A 16420-nucleotide genomic window follows, 5' to 3' on the forward strand; every position below is an offset into this window, starting at 1 on the left:
CATTTGCAGCAACATGGATGGAACTGGAGGTCATTATGTTGAAGGAAATTAGCAAGGCACAGAAAGACAAATAGCGCATGTTCTCACTTATAAGTAGGACGTAGAAGACTTGATCTAATGGAGGTGAGAATAGAATGGTAGATCCCAGAAGCTGGGAAGGGTATGTGGGTGGGGTGAGGACGTGGAGAGGTTGGTTAATGGGTACAAACATACAGTTAGATAGAAGGAATAATTCCTAATATTCGGTAGCAGAGTAGGCTGACTATAGTTAACAACAATGTATTTTGTATTTCAAAATAGCTAGACGAGAGGACTTGAAATGTCCCCAACACATAGAAATGATAAACGGTTGAGGTGACAGACACCTGCGTACCCTGACTTGATCATTACACATTCTGTGCATGCAACTAAATATCACACGTACCCCATAAATACGTGCAAATATTTGTATCCATAAAACAATAAAAAAGAGTTTGTTCCTTTTTATTGCTGAGAAGTATCCCATTGTATAGGCACACTGAAATTTGTTTATACATTCACCTGTTGGTGGACATTTGGGCTGTTTCCAGTCTGGGGCTATTATGCATAAAACTACCATCGGCATTTTATACACATATTTTTGTAGACATATGTTTTTATTTATCTTGGATAAATAGCTAGGAGTGGAACAGTTGGGTCACAGGGTAAGTGCAGGACTGGTTTTAGACGAAATAGCTACACATATTTCCAAAGCGGTAGTGCCACTTTACATTTCCGCTTAATAGGTGACAGAAGAGTTACAAATCAGCATATATCAAATGCCGCATTCACTGAATGGGGAATTGTTCGGATTGCTCTACATCTTACCAACATTTGGTGTTGTCAGTCTTTGATTTTAGTGATTCTAGTGGGCTTGTAACTGCATGTATCTCATTGCAATTTTAGTTTGCATTTTCCTTGATGATTAACAATATCGAGTAGCTCCATTGTAAAGACCAGAAAATGGAGGCTCAGAGAGGTTAAGTAATTTGCTCAAGGCTGCACAGATTGAAGAGTGTTCAAATCCACTGCTGTGGTCCGAATGTTTGTGTCCCCCGAGATTCATATGTTGAAACCTAACAACTAGTGTGATGGTGTTAGGAGGTGGGGCCTATGGGAGGTGATGAGGCCATGAGGGTGGAGCCCTTGTGAATGGGATTAGTGCCCTTCTAAAAGAGGCCCCAGAGAGACCCTTTGCTCTTTCCACAATGTGAGAACACAGCTAGAATTGGGCTCCTGGATCCAGCTGTACCTGAAGCTTGAACTTTTCAATTTCGTGATCCAATCAATTCCCCCATGTGCTTAAACAAATCTGATATGGATTTCTGTCACTTGCAACTAAAAAAAAATTCTGACCTATCAATGAGCCAGAAAACAAGCCCTCACCAGACACCGAATCTGCCAGCGCCTTGATCTTGGACTTCCCAGCCTCCAGAACTATAGAAATAAACTTCTGTTGTTTATAAGCCAACCCAATCTATGGCATTTTGTTATAGCAGCCCCAACGGACTAAGACACCCACTTCTCTTGACTTTAAAACTATTGCTCGAAACGACAAAGCCGTGCTCTATTAATCTCTCAGTGAATGCCCACAATCTCTAGTCATAGGGCACCTTTCCTGTGCCCTCCTGAGGCTCCGAGCTGCCTGGCAGCCAGAACATCAACCGCCAAAAGAAACGTGTTATTGAAAAAAAGGAAGGAATTCTGCAAGGAGCAGAAGGCTTGCATTTTAGGAAGCCACTAATTATTCTCTCTGGCATTTTTACAACAAATGAAAAAGGCGGTTTCATTTTCAAAATCCCAATTTGTTGAAGACAATTCTACCTGATGTTTCTGAGCCACATCCCCACCATGATTGATTCTTATGATTTGGGGATTGGTTTTCAGCCTTACTTGGAGGCAGGGGGATGGGTCCAATGACCTCTTCAGCCCCTCTTGGCAGGGCAGGTGTGGTATTTTGTCAGACATCATTGGTTTTTGCAGCTTGTGGGATTCAGAGCAGCCTCCCCTGCTAAGCAGCCCCTTGCTGTTGTTTTTATGTTGTTTCCATTGGGTTCAGACTTGGCAGGGGTCCAGATGGCCTTGGGGCTGATGGCTGAGCACAGACTTTCGAAAGCTTTATGTTTACGGTCCAGACTTTGTTTGCAAACAACTACAACTGTGCTGCCCAAGTGTTTTCGCCCTTGACCAGGTTTTGTGACCTCTTGGGTTCTGACTCAAAAAATTAGCAATTGCAAAAGCCATGTGGGGTGATTCAGGCTGTCCCTGCAGCCCCTCCATTGGCCAGAGGTGGCCTGGGACCCACCATACCCTCCTCTCCATGGTTCCTGCCCATCTTCCTTTGGACGAACTTCCTTCCTCCTCTCTCAGCTCCATGGCTGAGGCTGGGCCACCCCTTGACCCTCAGCTCCAGGGACATGATAATCAAAGCGCTTCACACCTGTGCCTGTGATGACTGATTAAAGAAGGTGTGCGGGATCCATCTGGGCCAATGAGACCACGCTGGTACTTTTGCCGGTAAATAATTGATCTCTTTCTCTTGGTTGGTGAGCTGGAAGGATGTCAGCCTGAAGCTGTTGGTGGCTATTCTTGCCACCATGTGAAGAGAGCCTTCGAGGCAAACGCTGAAGAAAGCAGAGCCAAAAGGTGGAGAGAAACAGATTCCAAGTGAGAGCAGTTGGGCTCCTGGATCCAGCTGTGCCTGAACAAGATTTTGTGATCCTGTCAATTCCCCTTAGGTGCTTAAACCAATCTGATGTGTGCTCCTGTCGCTTGCAACTAAAAAAAATTCTGATCTATCAGTCTAGGTGGTGGCACGGTTAGGGTGGGAGGGGAGGATAAGAAAGTCAGAAAATCTAAACTCTATCTTTAAACTCTCATGGTTGGGAGGGAGTCTAGAGGTCACTTTAGGGTCATCTGGTTGGTTCCACCACTTGCCCACTCGCAGAATGTGCTCTGCTTCATCCCTGACAGGGCATTTGGCTCTGCTTGTATGCCTCCTATGGCAGGGAACTCACTCCCTCTCCAGGCAGCCTGTGTCTTCACGGGACAGCTCTGATGGCTAGAGATTAAGGCCGAATGTCTGCCAGTAAGGGAGGGGTGTGAACGAAAGGTAGCCTTGCCCCCTTTCCTTCCCGCAGTCTATTCTCTGCAGAGCAGCCAGAATGTTCCTGTCGTAATTTGTCAGGTCACGTTGCTTCCTACTCAGAAACCTCCAGTGGAGGTTCTCAGTGCGGAGTAAGAGCCGAAGTCCTCACCAGGCCCTACAGGTTCTGACCTTTGGCCTCTGCGACCTTATCACCCACTTTCTCTGCTCCCTCCCTCACTCCGCCCCAGGAACACTGGTCCCCTTGCCTTTTCCAGAACTTGGAGCCTTGGCACCGGCCGCTTCCTGGCCTAGACTACTTTGTCCCAGACTGCCAATGGCCAGCTCCCTCACCTCCTCCAGGCCTGTGCTCACACGTTACCCCAACACCCCGCTTAAAATTATAGCCCCCCACCTCACCGCAACACTCACTACGCCCGTTATCCTACATTATTGTTCTCCTTAGCATCTATGCTCACGTGACACATTGCTGTGTAGAGTTTCCTATCTTCCCCACCTCCATCTCCTACTTACAAGGGTAGGGAGTTTTCATCTCTGTTGTTCACAGCTGTATCCTACCTAGAACAGTGCCTGTCACATAGTAGGTGCTCATTAAATATCAGTTGACTGAGTCACCCCGTGATTCAACTTTAGAGTGGAGCCTGGCATACACTAGGCGCCCACACAATGCTGAAGGCATGAGGGCCCAGCCTGCCCCCGAGGGGTGCTCGGAGATAAGGGGGGGGCTGCTGCCAGGCGGCCAGGTCCCTGTAGCCTGATGTGCAGCAGCTGGTGGCTGTGCCGGCCTCGCTGAGACTGGGGGCTCTTAAGCAAAACTGACACGCTCCGTCTCTCTCAACGCCCCCTGACTGCAGCTGGAGGTGGAGGTGGAGAAATCAATATAAAGATTGGCTTTGGAGCAAAGGAAAAGAAGAAAAGGCCTTCTCCACTTCATTGAGGAGGCAGCTGCAGAAAGGACGGGTGGGGGCTGACCGGCTGGGAGGCACGGCGCGCACCAGCCCTTGCACCCCCGCCGCGTGCTCTGCTCCCTGCGCCACGGGTATGGATTCCTATTCCCAGCCTCACTCACAGAGATGCTCAGCTCCTGACGCCTGGAAAGTTCCTGCCAGACCACGTTCTCTCTGCTCAGAGTTTAGGTATTTACTGTAGGCAGGAAGCGGACAGGTAACTCAACAGCCTCCCTCCCCGCCCAGTGTCTGGCTCCAACGTCTGGGTGCTGGGGAGACAGGGGTGAACAAGCCGGACAAAAACCCCTCATGGGACTGACATCCAGGGAGGGACACAGACAGTGAACAAGGTGAGTAAGTAAGATGCGTAGAGCGTTTGATGGTCGTAAGTGCCAAGGAGAAAAACAGATCAGGAAAGGGATAGGAGGTGTTGGGTGTGGAATTGCAATAGTATATACCGACATTTAGGGAAGGAGCAAGTCACGTGGTTGTCTGGAGGAGTGTAGCAGGAAGACGGAACAGCCAGTGCATAGGCCCTGAGGCAGGAACACACCTGAAGAATTGAGGACTAGCAAGGAAGCCGGCATCGTTGGAGCGAATGGGCAGTGCCATTCACAGCAATGTCGGCGAGGTAGCAGGTATGGGGGACTGTTATAAGTATTGAGACTGAGATCAGGAAGCCACTGGAAGGCCTTGAGTGGAGGAATTATGTGGTGGCTTCCACACTGTTGGGTGAAGAGACCAAGTGTGCCAAGGGCAAAAGCAGGGGGGCAGGTTAGGAGGCGGTTGTGATGGTGGCTTCAACCAGGGTGCTAGCAGAGGACGGTGTGGACACTCACTCATTCATTCATCCCAAAACTCTTTCATTCATAGATCACTTCTTGAGCACCTACTGTTTGCCAGCATCATTCTGGGTGTTGGGGAGAGTGATACACAGTACCCACCCCATCTATGTGGAGCTTACCATCTAGTGGGTGCAGGGCAAGAGCCAATTCATGGGGTGACCAACTGGTCCTGGTTTTCCTGGGACTTTCCTGGTTTTAGCACTGAAAGTTTCACATTCCAGGAAATCGTCAGTCTTGGGCAAACCAGAACAGCTGGGCACCCTAATGGTGGAGCTGTGTGTCTTCGATAGTGAAAGGTTGATGAGAGAAGACGAAACTCCAAGACCACAGCTTGGTGACCTGGGTGACCACCTTCTTCCGTCCACAGATGGAGAGTCTGAGGCTCAGGGAGGAGGGCGTGGGCCCAAGGTCATGTAGACGATTATAGGAAAAGCTGGGCATCCAACTGAGGTCCTCGATTTTGGAGTTTGAAGATATCAGAGTTTGGGAAAGGGAGGCAGGGTCACTGGTCACTGCTGGTGAGAAACAAAAGAGATTTCCAGTGAGGGACTGGGACAGAAGAGAGAGTCCAGGAACAGGCCTGGTCTTAACATTGACAAAGGAAGCATTAGAAATCATAGGATCTAGTGGACTCTTCCCAGAATGGCAGGAAAAACATGAATCCCTACCTCACACCCTACGCATGCATCCCATACATACACAGCAATTCCAGGTGGATAAAGAACCTACATGTGATAAAGCAAGACTTTCACACAACTAGACAAAGATAGATTAATTTTCTGATCTCAGGACATAGGGATGGGTTTTCTAAACTATTCACAATAAGCGCAAACTATAAAGGAAAAGTTTATGTAAAACTTCTGTGCAAACACAGACACCATAAACAAAGTGAAAAGACAAGCTCCAGATGGGAAAAGACACTTACAATGCGGATGAACAACTGTTTCTGGATTAGTATCCAGTATATGAAGAACTATAAACCGATCAGAGAAAAAAAACCCAAACAACTCGATAGAGAAATAGACAGTGGATATGAACAGGCAATTCCAAAAAGAATCCCATACGGTCAGTCACACGGAAAGATGTTCAATCGCCTTAAGTAGTCAAGAAAGGCAGATTCAAGTAATGAGACACAATTTCTCCCCTATCAGATTTGCAAAAATGAAAATGCTGACAATATCCAGTGTTGGAGAGATGTAAAGCCAAGGGAATATTTATACTCGGCAGGTGGGAGTATGAATTGGTAGAACTACTTTGGAGAATAATTTAGCAATATTTAGTAAGAGTGAGCATGCATGTACCCTATAACCCAATAACCACTCCCCTAGATTGTGAGAAAATCTTACACATACAAACATTCAAGGTTGTTGATTGCAGCATTGATTGTTAAAGTGGAAAAACCAGAAACTCCCAAAGTGTGCATCAGCAGGAGAATGGACTAATGAATTAATTGTACTTGTGCAATAGAATGATATAAAATAGTTAGCAAATAAACTACAGATGCCAGTTTTATCACGAATAAAATTTAAAAACATAATGCCAAAGAAAAAACAAAGTTTCAGAAAAAATACCCTCAATATATTGATTTAAATAAAATTTAAGAACACACAGAACATGAGCATATAGACAAATGTAGTAAAATATTACAAACCACTCATATAAATTATAAACACCAAATCAGGGTGTTCCCTGCCTATAGGGAAGAAAGAGAGAGTGATGCTTTTAACATATATATAATGTTAAAAAAAAATAAGTGAAAAACGGCAAGATGTTAAGGTTAGACAAAACTGGGTGGCAGGTTCACAAGTGTTTCATTCATTTACTCTGTGATTTTTTTGGTTTGCTTAAAACATCTCATGAAAAGAGGAATACTATGCTTATTGCTGGGGAGTTCCAAGAGGGTAGGACCTCCCGTCCCCACTTTCTTCTGCCGTCTCAACCTGTCTTTCCTAGAACTTCTAGCTTTTCACGCAAACCTCCTGTCCACACTGCCCAAGTCTTCCCCGGCTTGTCTCCTGCTTCCCAGACCTCAGCATCCCTCTCTGCAATGCTGTGATGAGTCACCAGCCCTGTCGGGGTATAGGGTGTGTCAGCCATAAGGAAGGGCATAAGATTCAGGGACCGGATGGGGTGGGAGCTTTTCTTTTCCACGGGAAGATGTATGATGTGGTGGCCAAGGGCACGTGCTCTAGGTCCAAGCCCCCGGGCCAGCCTCTTCCGTGCTGTGTGTCCTTGGAAACATGAAGGACCTTCTCTGGGCCGTGAATTCCTCCTCTATAGAATGGGCATAGTAAGAGTGCTCTCTTCTGGGGTGGATCCAGATTTGGGGGTGCCTGAGGCTTATACAATTTTGGAGGATCTCTTTAAGAAAAAAAAACATTTAAATTATGAACACAAAATTAGGTACAGGAGTGAATATTTATTTAAAAGGGGCAAGTGAGAAGCCCTGAAGCTTAAGCTTTAGAAGTGTCATGGTATTAATAAATGCCTCCTGCCCACCTCTGCCCGCCTAATAGTGCTGCTGTGCGGATTAAACGAGGGAATGTTCCTAAAGTCTTTAGTGTGGTTCCGGGCACACAGTCCTGAACAGATAGTGGAAAATACTGAGAGTGATAAAATAATAATAATAATAATAATAGTGACTGTGAGCCTGGAGTCTGGCTACTTGTCTGAGCAGGAGACTTCCAGCTATAAATCCCTGGGCTCTGGGTTCAAATCCTGACCTGCCACCAGTATATGCTGGAGAACACAGAGAAGTCGCTTTCCCTCTCTGTGCCTTAATTAGTTCATCATCTTTGTAGAATGTATGAGTAACTTTTGGAAAAGACCGAAGGAGACTAAGAAATCCTTCATCTCCTCTGGACTTTTGCTCTCCTGCTTTTACGGGACAGTTGATAATTTCAGTTCCTTTCTGAATTTCCACTTGGGTGATACAGATACAGGGGAATCTTCCCAGCGACACCGTGAGCATCTCAAGTAAAGAAAGCAATGTTTTCTGTGGTGGTTCAGTTTTGCTCATCCGTCTAGTGGGGCCTGGGGCTGAACTCTACACCCATCTGACTGCAGCCTTCACACATCCAAGAAGCAATTATTGAGCACCTACTGTGTGCCTGGCCTTCACACATCCAAGAAGCAATTATTGAGCACCCACTGTGTGCCCGGTCCACTGACTGTGTTAGGTGTGGAAGCACAGGAGTGACCGTCATCATCACATTTGTCATTTGCTAAGTGCTGATATGTACAGCAGTAGGGCCAAGCGCTGTACATCCATTTTCTCGCTTTATTTTTACAAGAATCCAATGATGTAGGCGCTATTATTAGCTTTTTGTCTTACAGATGAAGAAGCAGAAGGCAAGTGAATGATGGTAGCAAGATTTCACCCTAGGTCAGTCTGACCGTGGCAGGTTGTATTTTCAAGGATGGCCGCCATCTTATAATGGGACGTTGACCCTCCTCCCATGGAGTGGTAGGATCCTTGCCCCCTCCCTGTGAACCTAGACAGATCTTTGTGACTGCCTTGAGTGACAGAGTATGGCAGAAATGACATTACGTGACTCTGGAGCCTAAGCCCTAGAAACAAGCAATCCATTTCTGTCCCGTTTCCTCGGGAGGCTTGCTCTTGGCTCGCTTCAGCCGCCATATTGTCAGGAAGCCCAATTTAGCCCACGCAGGGGAACCTGTGGCGAGGCCACACGTAGGTGCTACAGTCGACAGCCCCAGGCGAGGTCCCAGCAGACAGCCAGATTCAACCACCAGACCTGTGAGTGAGGGAGACTATGGGATGACTCCTGTTCCAGCCTCCATCTGCCTGTGACAACATGAGAGACCATGAGCAAAACTGCCCAGCTGAACCCAGTCAGCGCTCAGAACCAAGAGAGAGGATAATAAAATGATTGTGTTTTAGGTACTAGGTTTGGGGATGATTCATTACGCAGCAGGAGATAGCCAGACGCTGTCTCCCAAGGCTATTCTCTCAGCCACTAGGCCCCACATGGCAGCCACCAAAGCGGTCAGCCTGGTGGGGTAGCCACACAAGGGGCAGGCAGTTCCGTCACAGGTGTACAGCCATGATGGGGCGAGCCCAGGCAGCCCATATTCCAGAATATTCCAGAAGATTCTGGAGAGTTTCAGAGGCTTCCCAGAGGCAGCGACACCTGATCAGTTTCAAAAATAAATAAATATAAATAAACAGGCATTCCTGGGGTGTCCCAGGCAGAGGGAGCAGCACACGAAAGGGCCTGTAGGCTGCAGGGACCCGGGCATCTCTGGGGAGGGACAGAGGGTGTCACAGTCAGAGTGCCAGCTCCCCACTCGTGTGCTTCGGTTCGAATCCCAGCTCGGGTGACCTTGGGCAAGTTGCTGTATCTCTTCAAGCACCGTCAATGATAAACCAGGAATCGATGCTGGTACTCTAATTCCTACTTTCTGTTATTACTCTGGGGCCCGGGATGTGGCTTCCAGGTCTGGGCTGTCGTTCCTGCCCGTGGAACCTCCAGCAAGTCCCTTCTCCTCTCTGAAGTCATTTGCCCCCTGGGCACGTGGGAAGATGACTCTGGTCTTCCTCCCTCACGGTGCCAGGCGAGGCTCCAAAACGCCTGCAGGGGCCTCACGCACTGCGTGAAGGAGGAAAGCTGCCAAGGGCCCCTGAGTCTTTATGCACAAATAAACAAATAAACAAAGCCACGGGTGGGGCTGGGGGGGTGCAGGGTGCGGGTGAGACTGAAGCGCAGAACTGTTAGCCCCATGAGGGGGCTTGAGGATGGAGAGAGGAAGAGAAATCCAGCTCTGTTCCTGGAGTTAATAATTATTACTTCTCCATCGAATCCCACCTAAATTAACAGGTGGAGGGGGGAGAGAGAGAGAGAGAGAGAGAGAGAGAGAGAGAGACAGAGAGAGAGAGGGAGGGAGAGAGAGAGGGAGGGAAAGATTGCCTTGCGAGCCATTTTTGCAGAACCGTTAGAGTGGTTTTCTGAAATGAAGATGGAAGTTCTGGGAGAATGAAAACCACTGCAGGTTCTGACGTTCAGCTGGGCCCTCAGCTGCGCCCCTCCTGCCTCCATCCCTCCCACGTGGACCGACCCGCCGCTGGCCTCTCCCGTGCCTGGGCTTGCGCCCCCGCGGGCTGGACTCCCCCCTGCCCAAGAACGCATCCTCCTTGAGGGCCCAGCTCCTGTCCTGGGAGGGCCTCTTGCATCCCCCAACCCCCCGACATAGGTGCCTTTGCTGTTGCTACTTGACCAAGCTGGTCACAGGGGAGGGAACATCCAGCCCCGTCCCGAGGCTGCGAGTTCCCAGGAGGTGGGCTCAGCACACAGCAGAGTCCACCTAGCAAATCGATGAGGGGGTGTCCAGGCAGCCGGAGCAGCAGCTGCGAGTGCTGTGAGGCCGACAGGAGCTTTTGACAAACAGTGGGGAGGGAGGAGGCGGGAGGACCCAGGGGCCAGTGTGTGCAGAGTCTTGGGAGTCTCTGGAAGGACTTTGAGCATTTAAGACCTGCTCCGCACTTCCCGTGATTTTAATCCTGACGCTGCCCAATGTGGTAGCTCCTCTTGGATGCCCATTTTGCAGGTGGTGTAACTGAGGCTCAGAGAAGTGCAGACACTTGCCTAAGGTCACACAGCAAGCAGATGGCAGATCCAGGACATCCTTGACTCCTGATTCTTTGCTCTTAACACCCTCCCTCGTCTCTTGTTTTGTTCCTTCTATGGGAGGTTGGAACCAGGATGGGAGAGGCCCCAGCCCCTCCCTGCTAGCCTCCTCAGCCCTGGCTCCAGCACCCTTAGGAGGAGCAGGAGAGGTGTGGAGGCCAGCTCCAGCTGGAGTTGCAGGGAGGAGGAGGAGGCGAGGAGGAAGGGGAGGAGAAGGAAGAGGGGAGGGAGGAGGGTGAGGGGAGGAAGGAGGAGCAAGCCTTCCAGTGGCAAATGTTTAATTTCTAGAGCTGACCCATCTCCAGCAAGGACAGATGAAGTGTAACGTACACACGTCTCTGCAAGAACAGAGAAGATCATATTAACGTCAAGCAACACACTTCTCAGGGACCCCACAACAGCCCTGTGGCCCAGCAACACTGGGTTAGCAACCACAGATGTAACCCTCCGCTTCATTCTACAGATGGGTAGAGCGGGGGCAGAGAAGGGGTATCGCCTGTAATTTTATGATGATGATTCTAGCTATAATTAATTGAGCACCTACTACATGCCAGGCCTGGAGTGGAGGGAGGGAGGGAAGGAGGGAGGAGTGGGTAGTAGGAATGGGAGCAGCCAGAGGGGCCACTGGAGATGATTCAGGGCCTCACAGGACACGAGGAGGACATTGGCTGTTTCCCCAAGTGAGATGGGAGCGCAGAGAGGAGGCTACTGCACCAGTCCAAGCGGGAGATGATGGTGGCTTGAACCATGATAGTAGCGTGGAGGCGGAGGGGAATGGATGGGATCGGATCTCTTCTGGATTTTTCACTCCCTCCCTCAGTCATTCATTCCATTAGACATCCAACCTATAAATATTTACCGAGACCCTCCTCTCTGGCAGACTCGGGGAGCACTAAACACTAAACAAAATCCCACCCAAGTGGAGCTTTAGTGGAGAGACAGCCATTCATGCAATAAGCACAAAATCGACGTGTCTTTGCACCTTGCGATAAGTGCCAGGGAGGAGAGGACGCGGCTGTGAGGAGACTGTCCCGGCCACATGCCCCAGCCTGGGGACCTGCTGGCTCAGCCCCTCATCACACACATGGAGAAACCGAGGCACACAGAAGCTACATGACGGGTTCAAGGTCCAGTCCCCGGCAGAGCTAGGACAAGAACTCAGCCCACATCTCCCCGCTGGGTCCCCCCGAACGTGGCTGTCAGCACCCCCACGGTCGCTTCCAGGGCCCGGGCCTCCCCCTGCTGCCGCCACCCGTGGTTTATGACCTCCGGGAGCCCCTCCGAAGTTCTCGTCCGCGGGGCCCCGGGCCCGGCGGCAGATCGATGGCGCGTGTGCCGCCCTGATACCCCGTCTCATTAGGCCTCGTTTTCATCTCCCGGCTTCCTGGCAGCCTTCAAATTATCCCATAAAATTTATTTACTATTTCATGAATACATAAGCAGCAGGCAGGCACAAGCTTTTTATATATTTACACTGTATATATTTCACGGGAGACTTATAGCTGTCTCGGAGGCGGAGAGGGGGAGAGGAGCGCGGAGAGCAGACGGAGCCGGCAGCTGGTGGCGGGGAGGGTGCAGGAGGAGGCGCGCGGCGGGCAGGCGGGACGGGCGCCCGCAGCCACGTGGGCCGCTGGGGCTGACCTGGGGCTGCCAGGCAAGGGCGCTGGGGAGACTCCGCCTTGGGACTCGCCCTGGAGTGGGGCGAGCAGAGCAGGGGGCCTGGGCGTGAGGCTGGAGCTACAGGACGGTGGCCTTGGCACAGTCTGGTAAGTGGGCACCGATGGACCACAGGGGAATTCGGACCCCGGTCAAGGGATAGACCCTCATCCTGGCCACACAGCAAGCCCTGACTCTGGTGACAGACTGAGCCCTGATCTCAGTTACAGACCCAGCCCTGAGCACAGTCGCAGATTATCCCGGTGACAACCTGAACTCTGACCTCGGAGCCCCGATCCTAGTCCCAGACTGACCCCTGACCTTAATCCCAGACCAAGCCCCAGTTCTGGCCAGAGATGGAGTCCTGACCCCAGTCACATGCTGAAGGCAGACTGAGCCCTGATCCCAACCCTAGGCTGAGCCCTAACCCCGGTCCCTCCTGCCCACCGGTGCTCACCCTGGCCTGACATCTCTCAGTTTCACTTGTGTACACAAGCAGCCCCTCTTCCTCCCTGAGGGTCTGTGTGGTGACTGTGCGTGGTGACCTCATGGTAGCCTTGCCCCACCCCAACATTAGGCATGGCCATGTGACTTGCTTTGGCCCATGAAATGTGAGCAGAAACGAAGCAGGGTGCTATTGGGCGGAAGTCCTCCTGCGGTGGCATGTGATTCTCCGCCTTCCTGCCCCCCATCCCGTCACCTAACTGGTGATGTCCCATAAGGGGGCCCCTCCCTCAGCCTGGCACCCTGAGGGAGGACCTTGTGGGTACAGCCCTCACCAGCCCACGCTGGACGTGCAACATGGGTGAGGCATCAGCCTTCGTTGGGTTGTTTTAAGGGACCAAGATTTAAGGCTGAGCACGGTGGCTCATGCCTGGAATCCCAGCACGTTGGGAGGCTGAGGCAGGAGGATCACTTGAGGCCAGGAGTTCAAGGCTGCAGTGAGCTATGATTGTGCCACTGTACTCCAGCCTGGGTGACAGAACAAGACCCTGTCTCTAAAATAATAATAATAATAATAATAATTTTAAAAAAGGGACTGAGATTTGGGTGCTGCTTGTTATTGCAGCGTCACCTGACAGGTACAGCCAGAAGCCTCTTTTCCTCTGAAGGCAGCCGCTCTGGCTCCAGCTGTTCCTAGTCATCACGGTTTTGCCCTACAGAAGGGCCCCAGGGTCCAGAAGCCAGAGGAAAAGTAGGTAGAAATCAGTTAACATGTCGGAAAACCCCTCACAAGGCCAGGCACACTATAGGTGCTCAATAAATGCTCGCTGAACTAAAAAACATGTATTTTCCCCACTACTTGTGTCTCAGTCCTTTAGAAAATCTTCTGATCCCGATATGGCAAGATGCCAGCTCAGGAGCCTTGGACGACAGCGGCTACGTCCAGGAGGCTGTTCTGGAATCAAATCTTGTCTCCAACAGCAGCAGTGTGGGCTTGGCATAGTCTCTGCACTCTTGATAGCTCAACATACCCCGTCTGTGGAATAGGGAGAGAAAGCCACGCTTCTGTGTGTCTCACTTCCTGGCTTTTCCAGAGACCCGGCGGGTCAACCCTCAAATGCCAACCTGCTGGTCCCATCTGCTGACATTTATGTATTTCTCCATTCGGCCGGTCGATCTGCATTGTCGCCATTGTCACGATTCTCACCCACAGTGCTAGCGTTCACCGAGCACTTACTATGTGCCAGGCCTGATGCCCGTATCATTTCTTACCATCTTTTTCACCTTCGTGATCACCCTCTGAGGTCAGTTCTCATTCTCCTATGGCTCCATCAGTTCACCTGTGGACTCGTTATCCATCGGATGATTTCATCTCTCCCTCCCTACCCCCGTTCCCTCCCACCTTCCTTCCCTTGTTTATTCGAGAAAAGTCTAGCATGGGGTTAGGAGCAGGTGCTCTGGACCTGGACTGTCTGGGTTCAAATCCTGGCCCCCCTCTTAGTGACTGTATGAGTCACTGGGCGAGTTGATTCATCTCTCTGCCTTGGTTTCTGCATCTGTAAAATGGGGACAATAACAGTTCTTTCCTTCAAAGTTAGGAATAAGTGAGTAGATGAAAATGCTTAGACTAGTGCTTCGCACGGAGTGAGCAGTTCGTAAGCACCGGCCGCGGTTATTCATAGAGCCAATGATTCACCCCCATGTACCAAGCCCTCCCTGTGCCGGCCACCAGGGCTTCAGCGATGGACAAGACACAGGGAAGTAAATAATGACAGTGAACACTGGGACTGTCACCATGTACGAGGCACTCTACACTCATGGTTTCAGTCCTCTCAGAAGGCCCACGAGATGGGCCCTGTTGTTAGCATCATTTTGCAAATGAGCGAACTGAGGCCCAGAGAGGTTAAGTGACGTGTTTGAGGACACACAGCTCATAAGTGGTGAAGCCTAGATTGGAACCCAAGTGGTCTGGCTTCTGAGCATGTGCGTCTCACCATTAGGCAGCCCGGCCACCTTGGCATCACGCGCATTTGAGAGCAGCAGTGCTCTCCAAGAGGGTGTGCAAAGGGCTCTGCATGGGGGCTGAGCTCTGCCCGGGCCAGGGTGGGAGTGAGGCTACTGAGCTGGGCCATCCAAGAGCATCTTTGGAGTTGCCCCATAAACCATCAGTCCCCAGGCTGTCCCCTGCCCTCCACCCAACCCCAGAAATACCTGCTTTCCCTGTGGGTCCTTTGCCCTCTCCCACTCTCCCAGGGAGGCTCTGAACACACACGCCACAGGGCCCCCCCCACCCTCACCTGTGCAGAGAGGCGCTCCCCAGCCGCCCAGGGCCGAACGTGAAGGTGACGCTGGGCCGTCTCGCCAACGCTCGCGAGCCCCGGGCTCCACGGCAGGCACCTGTCTCACATTGCAGCTTCTGTGTCCGGACCATGTGGCATTATTATTAATGGTAATAATAGTTATAATTGCTTATCGATCTTCCCCAGCGCAGCCGGCACTCTCCCCAGCTCTGAATTCAGGTCACTGCCCAGCAAGCTCACAAATCTATGCCCCGTGCAATGCACGGCACAGCGCCGGTGCTCAATAGATAGCCAATAATGTGCCAGGTCCACACTCACGGTCCCGGCCTGCCGTGTCCAGGCGCACGCGCTTGTCAGGCACGTGGCTGACCGGATAGTCTCCCCCTCTGCTTCACGGCGTTCGTTACTTGCTTGATTTTTGTAGCATCTACAATGGCCAAGAAAATGTGCTCTCCTGGAATATAAGAGAAATGAAAGGGAGACTGTGTCCTGGGCCACAGGGATTGTTTAGGACAGCGCTTGTCAACCTTTAGCATGCACACGAATGCCCCGGGATCTTGTAAAAATGCAGATTCTGATTCAGTAGCTCTGGGGCCTGGGACTCTGCATTCCTAACAAGCCCTGCGGGATGCAGGTGCTGCAGGTCGGGCCTTAGCAGCAGGATCCAGGTGAGGCCTGACAATGCTCACCTGCAAGTAAGTAAAGGTTGAGGGGAGGCAGTGGGAGAGGCAGGAAAGAGCACATATTTTGGAGTCCAGTGGTTTGGCCACATATTTAGCTGTGTGACTTTGGGCAAGTGACTTCACCTCTCTGGGCCTCAGTTTCCTTGTCTTTAGAAAACATAGATGACGTTACCTGCTGCATAGACTCCTGGTGATGGTTTTAATGAGATAATGGATATGAAAGTGCCACGTGCACAGAAGGTACTTAATATTCTTCCTTCCTTCCTTCCTGTCTTCCTTCCCTCCCTACAGTTTTTTTTTTAATTATTATTATTTTTAGAGACAGAGTCTTGCTCTGTCACCTAGGCTGGGGTGCAGTGGTACGATCACAGCTCACTGCAGCCTTGAGCTCCTGAGCTCAAGTGATCCTCCTGCCTCAGCCTCCCAAGTAGATGGAACTACAGGTGTGCACCACCGCGCCTGGCTAATCATTTTTAGGATTTTTTGTAGAGATGGGGTCTCACTACATTGCTCAGGCTGGTCCCAAACTCATAGCCTCAAGCGATCCTCCTGCCTCGGCCTCCCAAAGTGCGGGGATTACAGGCGTGAGCCACCGCACCTGGCTCTTCCCTGCAGTTTTGTTCAGCACGTGTAACCTAAAGCCATTAAAGTGGTTCAGATCACTGCCGCTTTTTAAAGGAAGATGGCGAAGGTGGGAGTGGATGGAGGACACTTCCAGGCCGGGAGGGCTGGGGGTGGTTTTGAAGGATGGGTCTGGCTGGGACTGGCGGGAG

This window comes from Propithecus coquereli, unplaced genomic scaffold (genome assembly GCF_000956105.1).
Source record: "Propithecus coquereli isolate 6110/MARCELLA unplaced genomic scaffold, Pcoq_1.0 Scaffold81, whole genome shotgun sequence".
Taxonomy (NCBI): domain Eukaryota; kingdom Metazoa; phylum Chordata; class Mammalia; order Primates; family Indriidae; genus Propithecus; species Propithecus coquereli.